Raw genomic sequence first — 14988 nt, 5'->3', positions numbered from 1 at the left:
ATTACTTCTTGCTGAGGCTTCCTTCGGAATCCAATAACGGACGCTAGACGGCGCAACCTCCAATCTCTACTAACCCCACCGTAGATATGAAGGCATGTGTGTCTCTTTCTCACACACACATCCACACACACACACACACAAACACACACAAATTGGGAAACAGGGATTTAATATTTCTAAAACGACATTTGACACCAATAGAAATAAATAAATATCAAAGTGGATCCTCCCTCCTGCCATAAACACACAATATTGCATGTGACATCTTTTTTCCCAAATGAGCCATTCAAAATGGAGTGTCCAAAGAACTACACAGCCCACCGGGAAAAATTCCCCATCGTCCCAATACCACTGGGATGACATACAAAGGATGCTTTTATGTGAATAAAACCTAATGTTTACATTCTTTTTTTTTTTTGAAGTACTTATGTTTATGCCATCATGGCGTGATGGCAAAAAATTGTGACGTCAACAAGCTTCAGCTGATAATATTTGCTTTCAGTGTCACTAACGCCGCTGAGGCTGGTTGGCAATCAGGGGACCTGATCCACATCATTGAAATTCTTTTGAATGTTTACACGTCTCCACAGTGGAAACAAGGCCACTTAAAGGTGAGGAAAAGTTCCAGGAAAAAAAGTCATGTAACTGAGCCTTAGCGTGGGATACAGAAAGGGGAGGGGTAGTTTGCTCAGGGGTGGGGGGGTCAGGAGTGGGGGTGATTGGTGCTGAAGATGGGAGGGTGGGGAGAGGGGTGTCTCGGTTTGAGGCAATGCTGCTGGAGAGCATGACAGCTTTGGAGTATAATAATAATAAAAAAGAAACACCAATTGCCTTCCCACAGCTGAGCACCTACAGGTCATTATTTTAAAAAAAAACACTTTTTTGTGTTTGTGTTTTTTAATAAATCACTGGGCCACTCAGTGTGTGATTGTGGTCAGCCAGTTGGCCATCCCTGCTCTAAATTGTCCTTAGATGTGAATATGAGTATGCATGCTTATTTGTCTAACAGTGTACAGTATGTGCCCAGTGATTGGCTGGCATCAATTCCAGGGTGTACCTGCCCCTTGGTCAGCTGGAATAGGCTCCAGCACTCTCGTGACCCTAATGAGGATACGATAAGACAAGATAAGATAAGATAAGATATCTTTAATTTGTCCCACACTGGGGAAATTTACAGTCTACAGCAGCAAAATTGGGGGTAAAAAATAAGCAGTATAGAAAAGGGACAGATGTATGTCAGGCTTGTTTTAAATGGACACAAATGCTCCTCTTACTTATTTGAGCGCGAGGTAGACTGGAGTTTCTCATTTGGGTTACAATGATGGTTTTCCATTTAATGTTTTTGTAATACTGTATTAGGTTATAGACTGATGCATTGAAGTTCTCTACCCATGTCATTTGTGGCCACCTTGAGGAGAATTGAATATGGGATGAATACAACTCACTACTCTGCACAATTATGCATGTTTATTCATTTTGATTAGTAGCGATGAAAAGTCATGTTCGTCGTGAGCCCCAGAGAAGAATATTGGTGCCACTCAGTGAGTGACAGTCCATCAGAAACCCGCGGCAAACTTTCTTCTTGTTTCCGCTTTCTACCTAGTGGAACAGCAGGTAACTGGAATCTGCTGAATTTTTCAGCAGTCTCGCAGGACGCCATTCAAAGGCAGCGGAGGAAATTTTGACTTAACTGGTTGTGACACTGATAATATGTCAATGAGCTGTCTTGGGTCCTCATCAATCGCAAAAGCTATTACTTCTTGCTGAGGCTTCCTTCGGAATCCAATAACGGACGCTAGACGGCGCAACCTCCAATCTCTACTAACCCCACCGTAGATATGAAGGCATGTGTGTCTCTTTCTCACACACACATCCACACACACACACACACAAACACACACAAATTGGGAAACAGGGATTTAATATTTCTAAAACGACATTTGACACCAATAGAAATAAATAAATATCAAAGTGGATCCTCCCTCCTGCCATAAACACACAATATTGCATGTGACATCTTTTTTCCCAAATGAGCCATTCAAAATGGAGTGTCCAAAGAACTACACAGCCCACCGGGAAAAATTCCCCATCGTCCCAATACCACTGGGATGACATACAAAGGATGCTTTTATGTGAATAAAACCTAATGTTTACATTCTTTTTTTTTTTTGAAGTACTTATGTTTATGCCATCATGGCGTGATGGCAAAAAATTGTGACGTCAACAAGCTTCAGCTGATAATATTTGCTTTCAGTGTCACTAACGCCGCTGAGGCTGGTTGGCAATCAGGGGACCTGATCCACATCATTGAAATTCTTTTGAATGTTTACACGTCTCCACAGTGGAAACAAGGCCACTTAAAGGTGAGGAAAAGTTCCAGGAAAAAAAGTCATGTAACTGAGCCTTAGCGTGGGATACAGAAAGGGGAGGGGTAGTTTGCTCAGGGGTGGGGGGGTCAGGAGTGGGGGTGATTGGTGCTGAAGATGGGAGGGTGGGGAGAGGGGTGTCTCGGTTTGAGGCAATGCTGCTGGAGAGCATGACAGCTTTGGAGTATAATAATAATAAAAAAGAAACACCAATTTCCTTCCCACAGCTGAGCACCTACAGGTCATTATTTCCTCTGTTGGGCTGTAATGTGAAAATCCCAAAGCCCCGGCTTGGAAAACTTCCCGCCACTGGATCAACAGTAAATAATGACTCCATTCCACCGCTATGACCTCTGGCAAAAAGAACAACAGTCCACTAACCTACGTGGTGAAGTCAGGGAACATAAAGGCACGCATGTTTCATGTGTTGCGTCCATGAATCTCTTACGGCGACCCGGCAGCGAGGAATGATAAGAGCGCGTAAACACTGCAACTCCTGAGGCCGGGCTAATGAACATGCTAGGACAGGAATAGTTCGTGAACTAGTCAGGGCCGTCTTCCAAAATATCCACTCCCACACAGGTCAGTGGACTTGGCTGCATCCTAAGCGGCGCTGGGGAGGGAGGGAGCCGCTTAAATGCCGGGGATCTGAGGAAAGAATTCGACGGGGCATGGGAATGGCAGTGTCACAGCAGTCGCCAGAGAACGGTCTTAAAAAACTCAGCCGCCGCCACAGCCCGCAACAAAGCAGTCGTGCTCCTGCACAGTTTCAAGCCTGACAAGTTTATTTTTTGGAGGACGAGAAGTGTCTCTCGAAAACAAATGCCATGCGAAACCAGAGTTCTGTTTACTGGCGTCAGATAACCGCAGTCACAGGGAGGCCAATTAGGACAGAGGGCAGTCGTATCGCGGTTGCCTCTTGACCTTTGTCAGGTAGAGCATGACCTCGTAGGGAGGAGAACATGATGTTGGGAGGATGGAAAAACATTGTTCACTTTTGTTGTTGTTTTTTTTTCCCTCGAGTCATAATTGAATCCAAGTATTTCCTGACAAGGAGGGAGGCGCCGCTAACTAATCACAGATAATGCGCTTATAATTTATTTCAATTACTGGCAGCTCAAGGCCAACGGAGCTGGTGAGGGAGAGGGCAAGCAGCATTGGGAAAGGGTCAACACCCACGAAAAGAGATGCATATGCCTTCATGAATCCCTGTCTCAGCTCAGAGAAGTCACAAACTACACTACTGCTTTTGAGTGAAACTCCACTTTGTGGCTGGCCCACCGCTGAGAAGTGGCAGTCCACCACCGGTGACCGTCAGATTTTACGGTCATTTCACAGGCACAATTCATGATAACGTCGGCTTGAACTTGGTGATTTTGCGGTGATTAGTCTGCAATTAGAGCACAACTATCTGGCGGATTTGCAATTAAAACAGCAAACATGCAAATTCACACTGATTTCATGGCCCAGTTTAAGGAAACAAAGCGGCAGAGGAGGGTTGTCACAGCATAGAGTGACAAAAAAAAAAAAGGAAGCTCATCACAAGGTGTTAATTGAAAATTGTTTTTTCAAACAGCCCCACCCTCAAATATTGTTATTACCCTTTTTGTTGCACCTATCACACCCTCATGATGCTAATCAGATCTCCACTCGCCTTCAAACATGCCACTTCCCCTCAAAATCATTGGACATGTTTTGAAGAAGAATCTCATGGAATGGGGAGGGGGCCTAATTAATGTTTGATGACGCCGTCAGTGTATTTCCTTGGCTGGGACTCATCTCACAGTTTAAGCAGCAGGAAAAGTGGAGGCGGGAGTACACGAGAGGAGGAAATGGCTTCCCATGCAACACGATTAAAGAATTGGAAATTCGAGACTCAATTTGGAAACTTGAGTGTGTTTAAAATGCTCTTTTGTTAGAAAACGAAACTTTTCTTGCCATTAGGCTACCCCCCCCCCCACCTCTCTCCCTCCACTACGACAGCCCATCCCATCTCATCTCACAGAAAGCATTTCCTGTGTGTCTCGGGTGGTATTTATCTGGAGAAGGCGAGCTTCTTCGGGCGGGGGCATGGGGAGCGGCGAGACAGACGCCCTGAGGTAAGCGGGGCAACCACCCATGAACACGCGTGCATTATTAAAACCGGACAGTGAATCAAAATCTAAATCAGGATTAAAACCTGGCCTGAGGCAGTGAGGATGATCAAAAAAAGGAATTATTAACCTTTGGTAAAGGGAAGAAACGAGGACGCAGTGAAAGTAAAACATTGAGATGCAAAAGTTGAGGTGAGGAAAAAAGACTAAAATAATTTGCTGCCATGAAACTGAAACTAATTGTAATAAGCAAGTCAGAAACCTGCCGTTCAGACCAAAGTGTTAAAGTAAGTATGAAAAAAGAAATATGGAGCCTCCTTGGTGACACACTCCTTCACTTCAAATATGTGGAGAAGAAGAGCAGGTCCTTCCTTCCTGCGGTTGTCACACTTTAAAAACAACACTGCTTTCAGCTGTAAATAAAGTTATACTACATATATTTTTTGTATTGTATTGCCACTACACTGCTGATGTTGTCATTATGCTCAGTCCCATTGTCTGGTGTAGTATACAATTGTTATTTAAATTAACTGGAAAACCCACGCAGGCACGGGGATAACATGCAAACTCCACACAGGGAGGCCCGAGCCAGAAACTGTGAGGCGGACGTACAAACCAGTCAAACACCATGCCGCCCACCAATCATGTCATAAAAGATATTTTTGAAATGTATATGCGTAAGTGTTTAATTTGACATATATATATATATATATATATATATATATATATATATAACTTTTACAATAAATCATTTAACCATAATTATTCAATGAGATAAGTAAAATACAAAAGTAATGGCCAAAATTAAAAAAAATAATTCTATTAAATAAATGAAACAAGTATTAAGGCTAATACGTAACTTAAAATGTTTTTTACAGTTTGTGAACATTTGATGATCACATCGGTTTGTCCCTGGAACAAACTGGAACAATCAATTCCAAGGGATTACAAATGGTTTTCCAGTACAAACAAATTGGAGCTGGGCCTGTGGCCCCAAATGGATTGTGGTCCAACTTGGAGGTTCCACTGTCGTTGGCACACTACCTTCATATTCCGAACCCCCAGTCTCCACTAACCCGGTCCGGCCTTTGCTGTGTGTCCTCATGTCCTTGTTGGATAATATCATTGTAGGTGAACATGACAGATTGTGCTTACCTACAAAATCCGGCATTAGAACCCTTTAAAAAAAAAAAAAAAAAAAAAAGCCTCTTACATGGCAAAAATCAAATCTGTCCCATCCTGAGCGAATGCCAGATCGACTCAGGTAATGCGGGCTGAAGCTGACGGCACAGATCCACCACTGGCTGCACCCTCCTCACCGCTGCTATAATTCTCCATCATCTATCATTTGCAAAACACACTGTGGCATGTGAAGTCATTAATTAGGGAGACAAACAGATGAGAGAGAGTGAGAGAGAGGGAGGTTTTATGCTGATGGCAGGTTTCTGAGGTTGAAATGGACCGTTGGGCTTAAACATGTTGATAGTGACGTGGGGATAAGCTCTCTCTCTAATTCCTCTGGTCACTGCGGTCAAACTCTGGCTCTATCTCCCCTCCTCAGTCTCTCCTGCACATGCTGGATAGAGCTAATGTGTTTTAATGCCCCGGCTAGGATTTTCCACTCAAAATAAGTGAAGCACACTGATGGTCAGCAATGCAGGTGCTTAAAAAAAAAAAAAATCACGTATAATTTGTACTTTTAGTTTTTAGTTTCCCATAAATTTCCAGATCTCTTTAGGTTGTCGTTTCTTACAGAACCAGAATAAAAACTAAATTTCCTGAACGCCAGAAATCAGACTGATCAAACTGTTGCTGTAAATGCAGCCTGAAAATATGTTGGTTGGTGTCCACTGCTGCTTTTCCATCCATCCATCCATACTACCATCATCCCTCCATCCATCACCCATGTATCTTCCTATCTATCAGCGCCCTTGCACACTTACCTGTTGAACTCAGTTAAGACCATGGAGTCCCACATAGAAAGACAACAACACATTATTTAGGATAGGCTGCATTTGTATCTAGATGCGGCTACGGCAGTGTAAGAATACGCTTCATTTTGGAGGAGACAGACCTTCATCCAGAAATAACAGAAAACGGCTCCACAGCCGTGTTTCGTTTTTGATGTCATTTGATAATAACTCATACAGCATACAATGTTGGGTTACTAAATTTGGAACATAAAACCCACTCCTCGCCCTCAGAAATTTCAACAATCTACACACCCTTGAGGTATAGGCAGAATTTTATCTATTAAAAGAAGGCTTTCTGCTTACCCTATTGGTGGCTCTAGTTGAATTGTTAAAAAAATAAATAAATAACTGCAAGTATAAGACCACAAGGTCACAGCACCAACTGAAAAGTTCAGAATCAATGTTCACTGGTCCTGTTACCTCGAATGTGTGCAATATTATTCTAACAGTAACTACCAGAAAACTGTCTATTGCCAGTTTAACTATTTCATGGATGCCAGATATTGTGAGCATGAAAAATGAAAAGATGGGTGAAAGTTAATTCAGAACTTTTCACGTCCGTCCATCCATCCATCCATCCATCCATCCATCCATCCATCCATCCATCCATCCATCCATCCATCCATTTTCTACTCAATTTAGGCCAGGTTATGGCAGCAGCAGCAGCGTAGGCAGGAAAGCCTAAAGCTCTTGCAAAGGTATCCTAAAATGTTTCCAGGCCAGTGGAGCGGATTCTGGGTCTCACCCAGGGCTTCTTCCCAGTGGGACATGCCCGGAAATACTTTTCCAGGGTGGCATCTATGGGGCATCTTAACCAGATACCCGAACCACCTCATCTACCTCCTCTCAATCTTAAGGAGAAGCGGCTCTACTGTTCTTCCTGATGACCAAGCTTCTCACCTGATTTCAAAAGGAGAGCCCAAGACACTCTGTGGACGAAACACATTCCAACCATTTGTTTCCATGATCTTGTTCTTTCGGTCACAATCCACAGCTCGTGACCAATTAAGAGTGGGAACAGATCAAAGAGTGTTTTTGGCTCAGCTTGTTCTTCCACTGCAGATGTTGCACCCATCTGCCTGTCGTTCGATCTCTTGCTGAATCCTTTCCTCACTTTCTCCACTGTACTTTTACCAAATCAGTTGCTTTAGTTAGGATTATGCCAAAATAAAAATGTTTTTTCTTCATGTGCATTGAAGTCCCCTGCTCAGAGACAAACTTGAATATGTTCAATTCCTGTTAATTCCCAACATTTTTTTGCAACCTTACATGATTGCATGAGAATGATGGTACCATTTATGATGTCACACTGATGTCACAATCTCACACACACACACACACACACACACACACACACGCACACACACACACACACACACACACACACACACACACACACACACACACACACACACACACACTTGGGCTGTACATCAGTGTTGCGTCTTTTTTATTTTTTCTTGAACAGCATGTCGCACCTTGCAGACTCCCAACAGGTGCTTCTTGGATGTGACTGCAGTTGATTGGCTGCCAGCTGGCAGCAGTGAAGTCTTTTTATGGTTGCAACGTGAGTCAGCGAGGAGCGAGGCGAGCATGAGGGGCGGACAGCGATACAAGGACCAGAACCTGATTGGATTTCAAAGGGTTTGGCAGGGGCTGCTGCAGGAGGAAACCTGCCAAGAGATGGTTCCTGTGTACTTCGACAACGGTAAACGGGAAGTTTAATCAGTGCTATATTGAAATGGTGATTTCCTGCACTTGTATGCACATACGCACTCGCACACAAACACTAACTTACAGGTCTATTTTGTATGTATACAGAACACATAGAGTTTTGATGTAAGAAAAATGCATTTGAAATGAACATTTCGGCTTTTACTTCAAGGTATGTAACAGAAACATTTTGAGTGACAGCAATGACCTCTCGAAAAAATGAACAAAAAGTCGAGATGCTACATTAGAAAATGCAAGCCAGTCATCAGCAAAGAGAATGTGAAGGCTACATTGATGCGAATTGATGATGCTAAAATTAAACTTGAGAGAGGAAGCAGAGGTACCTGTTCATGACGGCAAAAATACAAGCTCATCCATGAAATAAGGCAAGCAATGCCATGCCTTTATTTTCCATGGGTTTTTTGGGACTGGCTTATTCTTCTTCATTGATGGACGACAAGATGGCAGCAGCAAAAGTAACTCAAAAGTCCACAGAGTCAGAATCAGAATCACCTTTATTGACCAAGTATGTAGAACACACAAGGAATTTGTCTCCGGGAGAACACGCTGCACTAGAGTCATCATAAACAAGGACATGACAAATAAGTATGGAAGGACATTCTGTAATGTAAGTGTACCGTTGTGCAGTGGTACCACCCAGTGACAACTGTGAGACAATGTGCAAAGTATCAAACAGAGCTCAAGTGATCAGTGGTAGAATACAATACTATAACAGTTGTACAGTTGGTGCAGAAAATCATTGAACCATTTTAAAGTGACCAGTAGCAGTATTTGTAGTACAACAAGTGTGCAATTATACAGATGTCCTTGAGCACTTTAAACAGCTTCTTCCCTCGAGCCATTAACTCCCTAAACAGTAACCCAAATCTACCTGTATAGTGGCTCTTTGCAATTTTGCACAACCCTGTGGAACAGCATCCCATTATAGTTATTGTAGCTCCAGCTCTGTACTCACTTGAACCACTGTCACTGATCTATATTCCACAGCACCAGACACTTTAAGTGTCTGCTGGATTTGGTGCGCATGGATCGGTAGCGCCTGCCGAAGGGGAGTAGCTGGAAAAGGTGGTGGGCAGGGTGCGGGGGGTCCAGTAGGATTTCCCGTGCCCTTGTCTTGGTTCTTGCGGTGTGCAAGTCCTCAAGAGTGGGTAGGGCGGTGCCAATGATTTTTTCCGCCGTCCTAACTGTCCGTTGCAGTCGGACTTCAGATATTCTGTATTTCGTCTGCCAAATTTAAGGAATGATGCACAAAACCGATTGGAAGAATCATCATGCAGCAAGACAATGACCCCAAAACACACTGCCAGCGTTCCTCAGGGAGATTAAATGGAAGATATTGAGACTGGACCAAGTTTATCTCCAGACTTGAAACCAAAAGAACAAATATTTGACCTGCAAAGAGACTGAAGGGAATAAACCCCCCAAGCAAACAACATCTGAAAGAGGCTGTGGTGTAAACCTGGAAAAGTATCACAAAAGAATGCCTAAGTGTTGTCATGTCAGTGTGTCACAGACTTGATGTAAATATTCAAAGCAAATAATTTGCAAATAAATATTTTCCAATATCACTTCTCACCTAATTTTTTTTTGTTATAATCCTATCATGTGCATCAAAACCAGAAGTAAATACATGAAAATAAAAGTTGAAATATTTGATCTCGTGTCACATATTCATCTTTTGATGTCAAAACCAAATGTTTCAAAGTCTAGGGAAAAAAAAATAAAGGAATTAACCACACTGTTTAAACACTATTCAGGATGTGTTTATGAAAAGCAAAAGACAACCTGAGAAAATACTGAATTTCTGAAGTCAAACATGAAATGACATCTCGGCATCACAATTCAGCATTTCTGCCGATACACTCTGTCCACATTTCTGGGCAAAGCCGTGATTATCTCCTTGCGAGCACAAGGATTAAGAAGCCTAGTCTCGGTGTTGCACCTGACTGAACCAGCCTCTCTCCCGCACGGCAGGATAATGCGTCCTCTCTGGCCAGCGCTCCCTCCAACCTCGCCCTCAATTTACTCAGATTTGATCTCCTGAATTATGGCTTACTAACCTGGCTAACAGCTGCTACAAGGAGGGCTTCTGCTGCATATTTAATGGCATGAATTAAAGATAACCTGGAGGCTGCCTCCCACGGGCATGCGGGAGTGGATAGGTGATGCATGTTACAAGAGGGTCAAGGCCCTCCACTGCCCCTTCATCAATTCATGTAATCTTGCACTTGCTCCACCAAGCCCTTCACGATGCCTTACCGTGAGGCGAGAAAGGTTACTTGTACGCCGAAACAGGGTTTTTTTTTTTCCTGCCCGGAATTTTTTATTTTTTTTGAGAAGTTTTTCTTTTCTTACATTTTACTTGGAATGTTTTGCATGAAACCCAAACACTCCATAAACAGGATATATTGCACATTTCTCCCCATATGAAATTATTTGAAAATGTTTAAAACTGTCCTAGTTGAAATCTGGAGCTGATTAAGTAACACGTTGATTTTCCCAACTGTCAAACAAGGGTTAAAAAAGTTACTGGTACAAGATCAACACAATTAATAGTGTATTTATGACTTTTGATGAGTAGTGAAACAAAAGCGACACGATAACAAAAATACATCTTTGTTCTCCCCAGCTGTGCTTGGGAGGTTTGTCTTTGCATATGGGGACAACAATTTCCGATTTACATTACATTCAAGTTGCTCAAGAAGAAGAAAATATTTCAATATTGGGATATCTTTGTATTTGTGTGATTTTAGAAGTTCAAAATTGGCATTGTGGAAAAAGATTTAAATGCTCCTTTGTCTCATTGCCTGTAGAGTGCCCATATAAGTGTTTGTCTTTTCAGTCTATCCGGGACAGGTGACAGGTTCTTCAAACACGGAACCGCACGACTGCCAGTAGTCTCACCGTGAAACCCTTCATCTCTCTTGAAATCCCACAGTGGAGCGTGAGCACTGCCAAGCTGGTGAGTCTCAGGTGCAGCGGTTCTTCGCCAGACGACAGATGTACGGAGATCTCCCACGGCACTGATCCCTATTAGATCGCTGCAATTACCCCCCCAGCCCTCTCACTGCTAACTCTGCTTCAAATTAGCATCTGGCCCCCCTGAGGCAACCGGCACCTCCCGTTAGTGCAGACCAAGGTTAATGTCAGGTAAGCAGGTCAACAGGCGATCGGGTGATAATTATGTTTTGACTGTCTGACCCCGGCCATTTAGCACCGGAGCGGGGGTGTGTTTGTCTAAGGTGCAGGAAACCGCCATATCCTTTTCCCCAGCCAGCCCTCGTCACCATGACCACAAGCACATTCTTTAGATCTCCATGGCGATGAGGGAGGCACTTAACATCCTCTTGTTAACTACACCAATGACAAGCAAATACCGTTGCATGGTGGGATCCCTTTTCTGATTCATCTCGTTGATTCATCTCTTCAGTTCTGAGCCAATGTGTGTCATTTCCTTGCATGGTAACCTAATTGCATTACCCAGCATGCACTCCCCTGTTTCTTCACGCGGTGCCTCTTCAGGTGAGGCAACCTGTAGGGATGAAACACAAAGGGCTTGAGTTAGCGTGAAGTGCTTTTTGTTTTGGAGATGCTTAATGTATGTTGTGTGCATCTCTGACTCACACAAGGGAGAACTGACCATTTGAGTCAATTTAACAAAGTAAGCTTAGTACGGAACACTTTCAACTAGCTTGTAATAATAACGATACAAGTTCCTAACTAAACCTGTCTGCTTTGTACACAATCCTACAAACAAGCACAGGTAGTGCCACCACATGAAAGGCAGGTCTTAAATGCATGGCGCATCCGCTTTTCTTTGCATGCCTTACTTGGCTTTTCCGCTTTCTGGTGGTGTCGGCTTGCAGCGCAAACATGTGCATAAACCAGGTGAAAAAAAATAAACAGTACCAAACAAATTCTAAAGCTTAAAGGTATCTGGCCTGTCACAGAAAGAAGCAACTGAGTACTTTGTTTACTGTGTCATGGAGTCAAAGAGGCTCAGGCCCCGTTGCTGTTCTGATGTGGGCTCTAATTAGTTTCCCAGCAGCCTTTACCTGACTCCAATCCCCCTCATGCTCCCACACGTCGTCTGCTTGCCACTTCCAAACCAGAAACATTTGCTCCTCCGCTTCGTCACCGTAGCTGCATGTCGACACTTTACAGTCTGCTCGTCCTATTTGGCACACATCAGCTGTCAAATGTTGAGCATATTTCTGTGCATGTTCCGTGGCACCCTTGCCAGTCGGCCCAACCTTGATCATCTGTGCGGCTCTGTATGTAACTACAGTGCGTATCTCGTTAAGGAAACTACGTTAACTGCAGAGAGTTGAGCCAGGCGTGCTGGCTTATGATACAAAGGTGTTTGAGGCAACCCTCAGGTTCGCCTTGAAGGAAAACTGCGACTAAGCCTCTGATCTGTTTCCCCTCCATCTCCTTTCCTGCTGCCTGCGTGGTTAGCCGCCACGCTCCGCTGAGCCGTGTTTGTTCCCCTCGGAGAAAATTTGTATGCATACTGTACATGAACTTTAGACAAATAAACGCCCAAAGAGCAGCCATATAATTGAGAAGGAAGTCAGGCAGGCATGCGGAGAGACGGGCCAGCAGCGGAGCAATTTCTCAGAAGATGTTGGCGAAAAGGGAGCGGACAGGTATGATTATAAACCTAACCAACATACTGTTAGAACAATGTGATCCCTGGCACACGCCTGAGGTCTGAGTGAGTTGAACAATTATCAATGACTCAACCAGCTAGTATTGTGTTTCTGGTCAATTGTGATCATGAACGTAAACATGTATTTTAAATCATTGAAAATGGTTACATTCTAGGTTAGAAGTTTCTCATTTGGAGACCTAATATTTATTGTTGGGCCTTCGTCAGAGCTGTCGCCACTTACGCGTTTAAAAACAGCTGTTCGTGTTGGGAAACATGGGAAATCAACAGAAGAAAAAAGAAAGGAAGACAAACAAGAGATCAATACTGAAAAAAGGACTTTGTAATACTTCCATACACTGTAAAACATGTATTTGTAAAATAACAGTAAATGACTGGGACGCCAGTCATTTACTGTTATTTGACAATAGCAAGACAATTTTCTCTTTATAGCACATTTCACACATTCACTGTGCTTCAACAATTCTAGAATGCACCTACTGTAATTTAATTTAACAGTACAGTACTGTATTTTGAATTCCAGTATATTCCCATAGGAAAATAGTGCGTAACTTTACACCGCATCTGCTATCATTTCCTTTTGATAGTATACAACTATATTTAGATTACATTACATAACAGTAGGATAACTGTGATATTGTACTTTTACAGCACATACCAGTTTTTATAAAAATAAAGCAAGAATGCATCTGATTTATATCCAATTTCGATCACACATTTTCTGTCACACATTTTTTTTTCAATGAGCCAAATTCATCGTCCTTGTTGAATAGGTTAGTGGGTGTCACACAGCCATAATATCACACAGTTTAAATATCCGACACATTGCTCAGTACTGTACATCATTACAAATCAGAACTTATTTTTTCAAAGTGTACCACATTGTTGTGGTTGTTTTTTTGTTGTTGTTGTTGTTTAAACAGGGTGAGTTGCACTAGACTGGAAAGCATACAAACTGCTTAAAATCATCAGGGTTGTTAGATGCAAATAGTTCAGAATTGTTTTGCTTTCAAATTCCCCCAAGACAGCTCAGGTACAGGAGTTCCACTTTAATGGCTTTAGCTTTGATGGGATTTGCTGGTCTCTGTCATATTGACGTGCATCTGGGCAAAAAGCAGCCATGCAAATAATTAAATTGGAAATGGTCTGTATTGGGGAGTAGAAATCAATGGTGCTCATTGTGAAAGACAAAGAGTCAGCTTGTCGTGCAGGTAAAACAATCTCTCATCGGAAGGACAAAAAAAAAAAAAAAAAAATGCAGGAAGACAAAGTAGTGGTGTGGAGAACTCTAATGACAAAAAGCCTGCATGTGCCATGACAATATCTGCATGCCATTAAAAGACGATCAGGCTCAGGTGGCTCATATTAACCTGAGAAAATAGAGGGAACATATTTCCTCCTTTAAGCGCTGCGGCAGCAGTCGCGGGGGTAAATTGAATTCCGGGCCGTCACACCTACGAGCTTCATTGAGATTAATTACTCGCCTCGACCCCACGCATGCCTCCGAGATCATTTTAGCTCAGTAGTGCAGGACAGCAACCCCTGCAACCCAAAGAAAGAGTGGGTGGCCGCATAAAGGCTGGGAAAGGAACGATACTATCACTTGCATTGTTGTGTTACAATTAATTAATTTCAAGGTGATTATACATTTCGGAGCATGATTTTACCCCCGCAGACCACAAAAGGAATATCACATGGTTGCTGCGGCGCCGATAAGCAGAACAATGCTGGAGGTAATATTCAAATGTTGTCAGGACAGACTAATAATAAAGGCTAGTCATTTAAATATTAATTTAATAACATATGTGTTGAATATACCTTGTAGTCAGCCACACACACGACAATTGCACATTGCCCTGAGCTGTATTTGCAGCTGTGACCTATAAATCCCAAGCACGCTGCCATGTCAACATTAGGAGAAGAGGGGATGTAAGGCAACGTGACAGTGCCGATAAGCACTCGCGCAACCGTCATGAAAACGCGGTAATAAAATAAGAATCATACTTTAAGTTCTCTGAATAGAAATTGATCACCAGCCAACAAATCACATCGCAGTTCATATTAATTTCAGCCAACCGGGTATTTAATGGGAATATAACACAATGTATTTAACCGTACGTTCAGTGAGTTGCACAAAACACAAGTGGACA

At 42.8% G+C, this 14988-nt stretch overlaps 2 long non-coding RNA genes across 2 annotated transcripts; one reads left to right on the top strand and one right to left on the bottom strand.

The window, feature by feature from the left end:
- The first annotated feature begins 4229 nt into the window (after nucleotides 1–4229).
- LOC109528265 (uncharacterized) lies at nucleotides 4230–9819 on the top strand. The gene is made up of 3 exons (XR_002170668.1): nucleotides 4230–4465; nucleotides 7901–8140; nucleotides 9405–9819. It is a non-coding gene; the product is annotated as an uncharacterized LOC109528265 (long non-coding RNA).
- A 673-nt stretch (nucleotides 9820–10492) lies between these two features.
- LOC109528267 (uncharacterized) lies at nucleotides 10493–12990 on the bottom strand. Its single transcript, XR_002170669.1, has 2 exons — nucleotides 12222–12990; nucleotides 10493–11698 (listed from the first exon to the last, which is right to left on the bottom strand). It is a non-coding gene; the product is annotated as an uncharacterized LOC109528267 (long non-coding RNA).
- Nucleotides 12991–14988: the final 1998 nt, after the last annotated feature.

Source organism: Hippocampus comes, unplaced genomic scaffold (assembly GCF_001891065.2).
Source record: "Hippocampus comes isolate QL1 unplaced genomic scaffold, H_comes_QL1_v1.1 scaffold174, whole genome shotgun sequence".
Taxonomy (NCBI): domain Eukaryota; kingdom Metazoa; phylum Chordata; class Actinopteri; order Syngnathiformes; family Syngnathidae; genus Hippocampus; species Hippocampus comes.
This window is presented reverse-complemented; position numbering and strand designations above follow the sequence as displayed.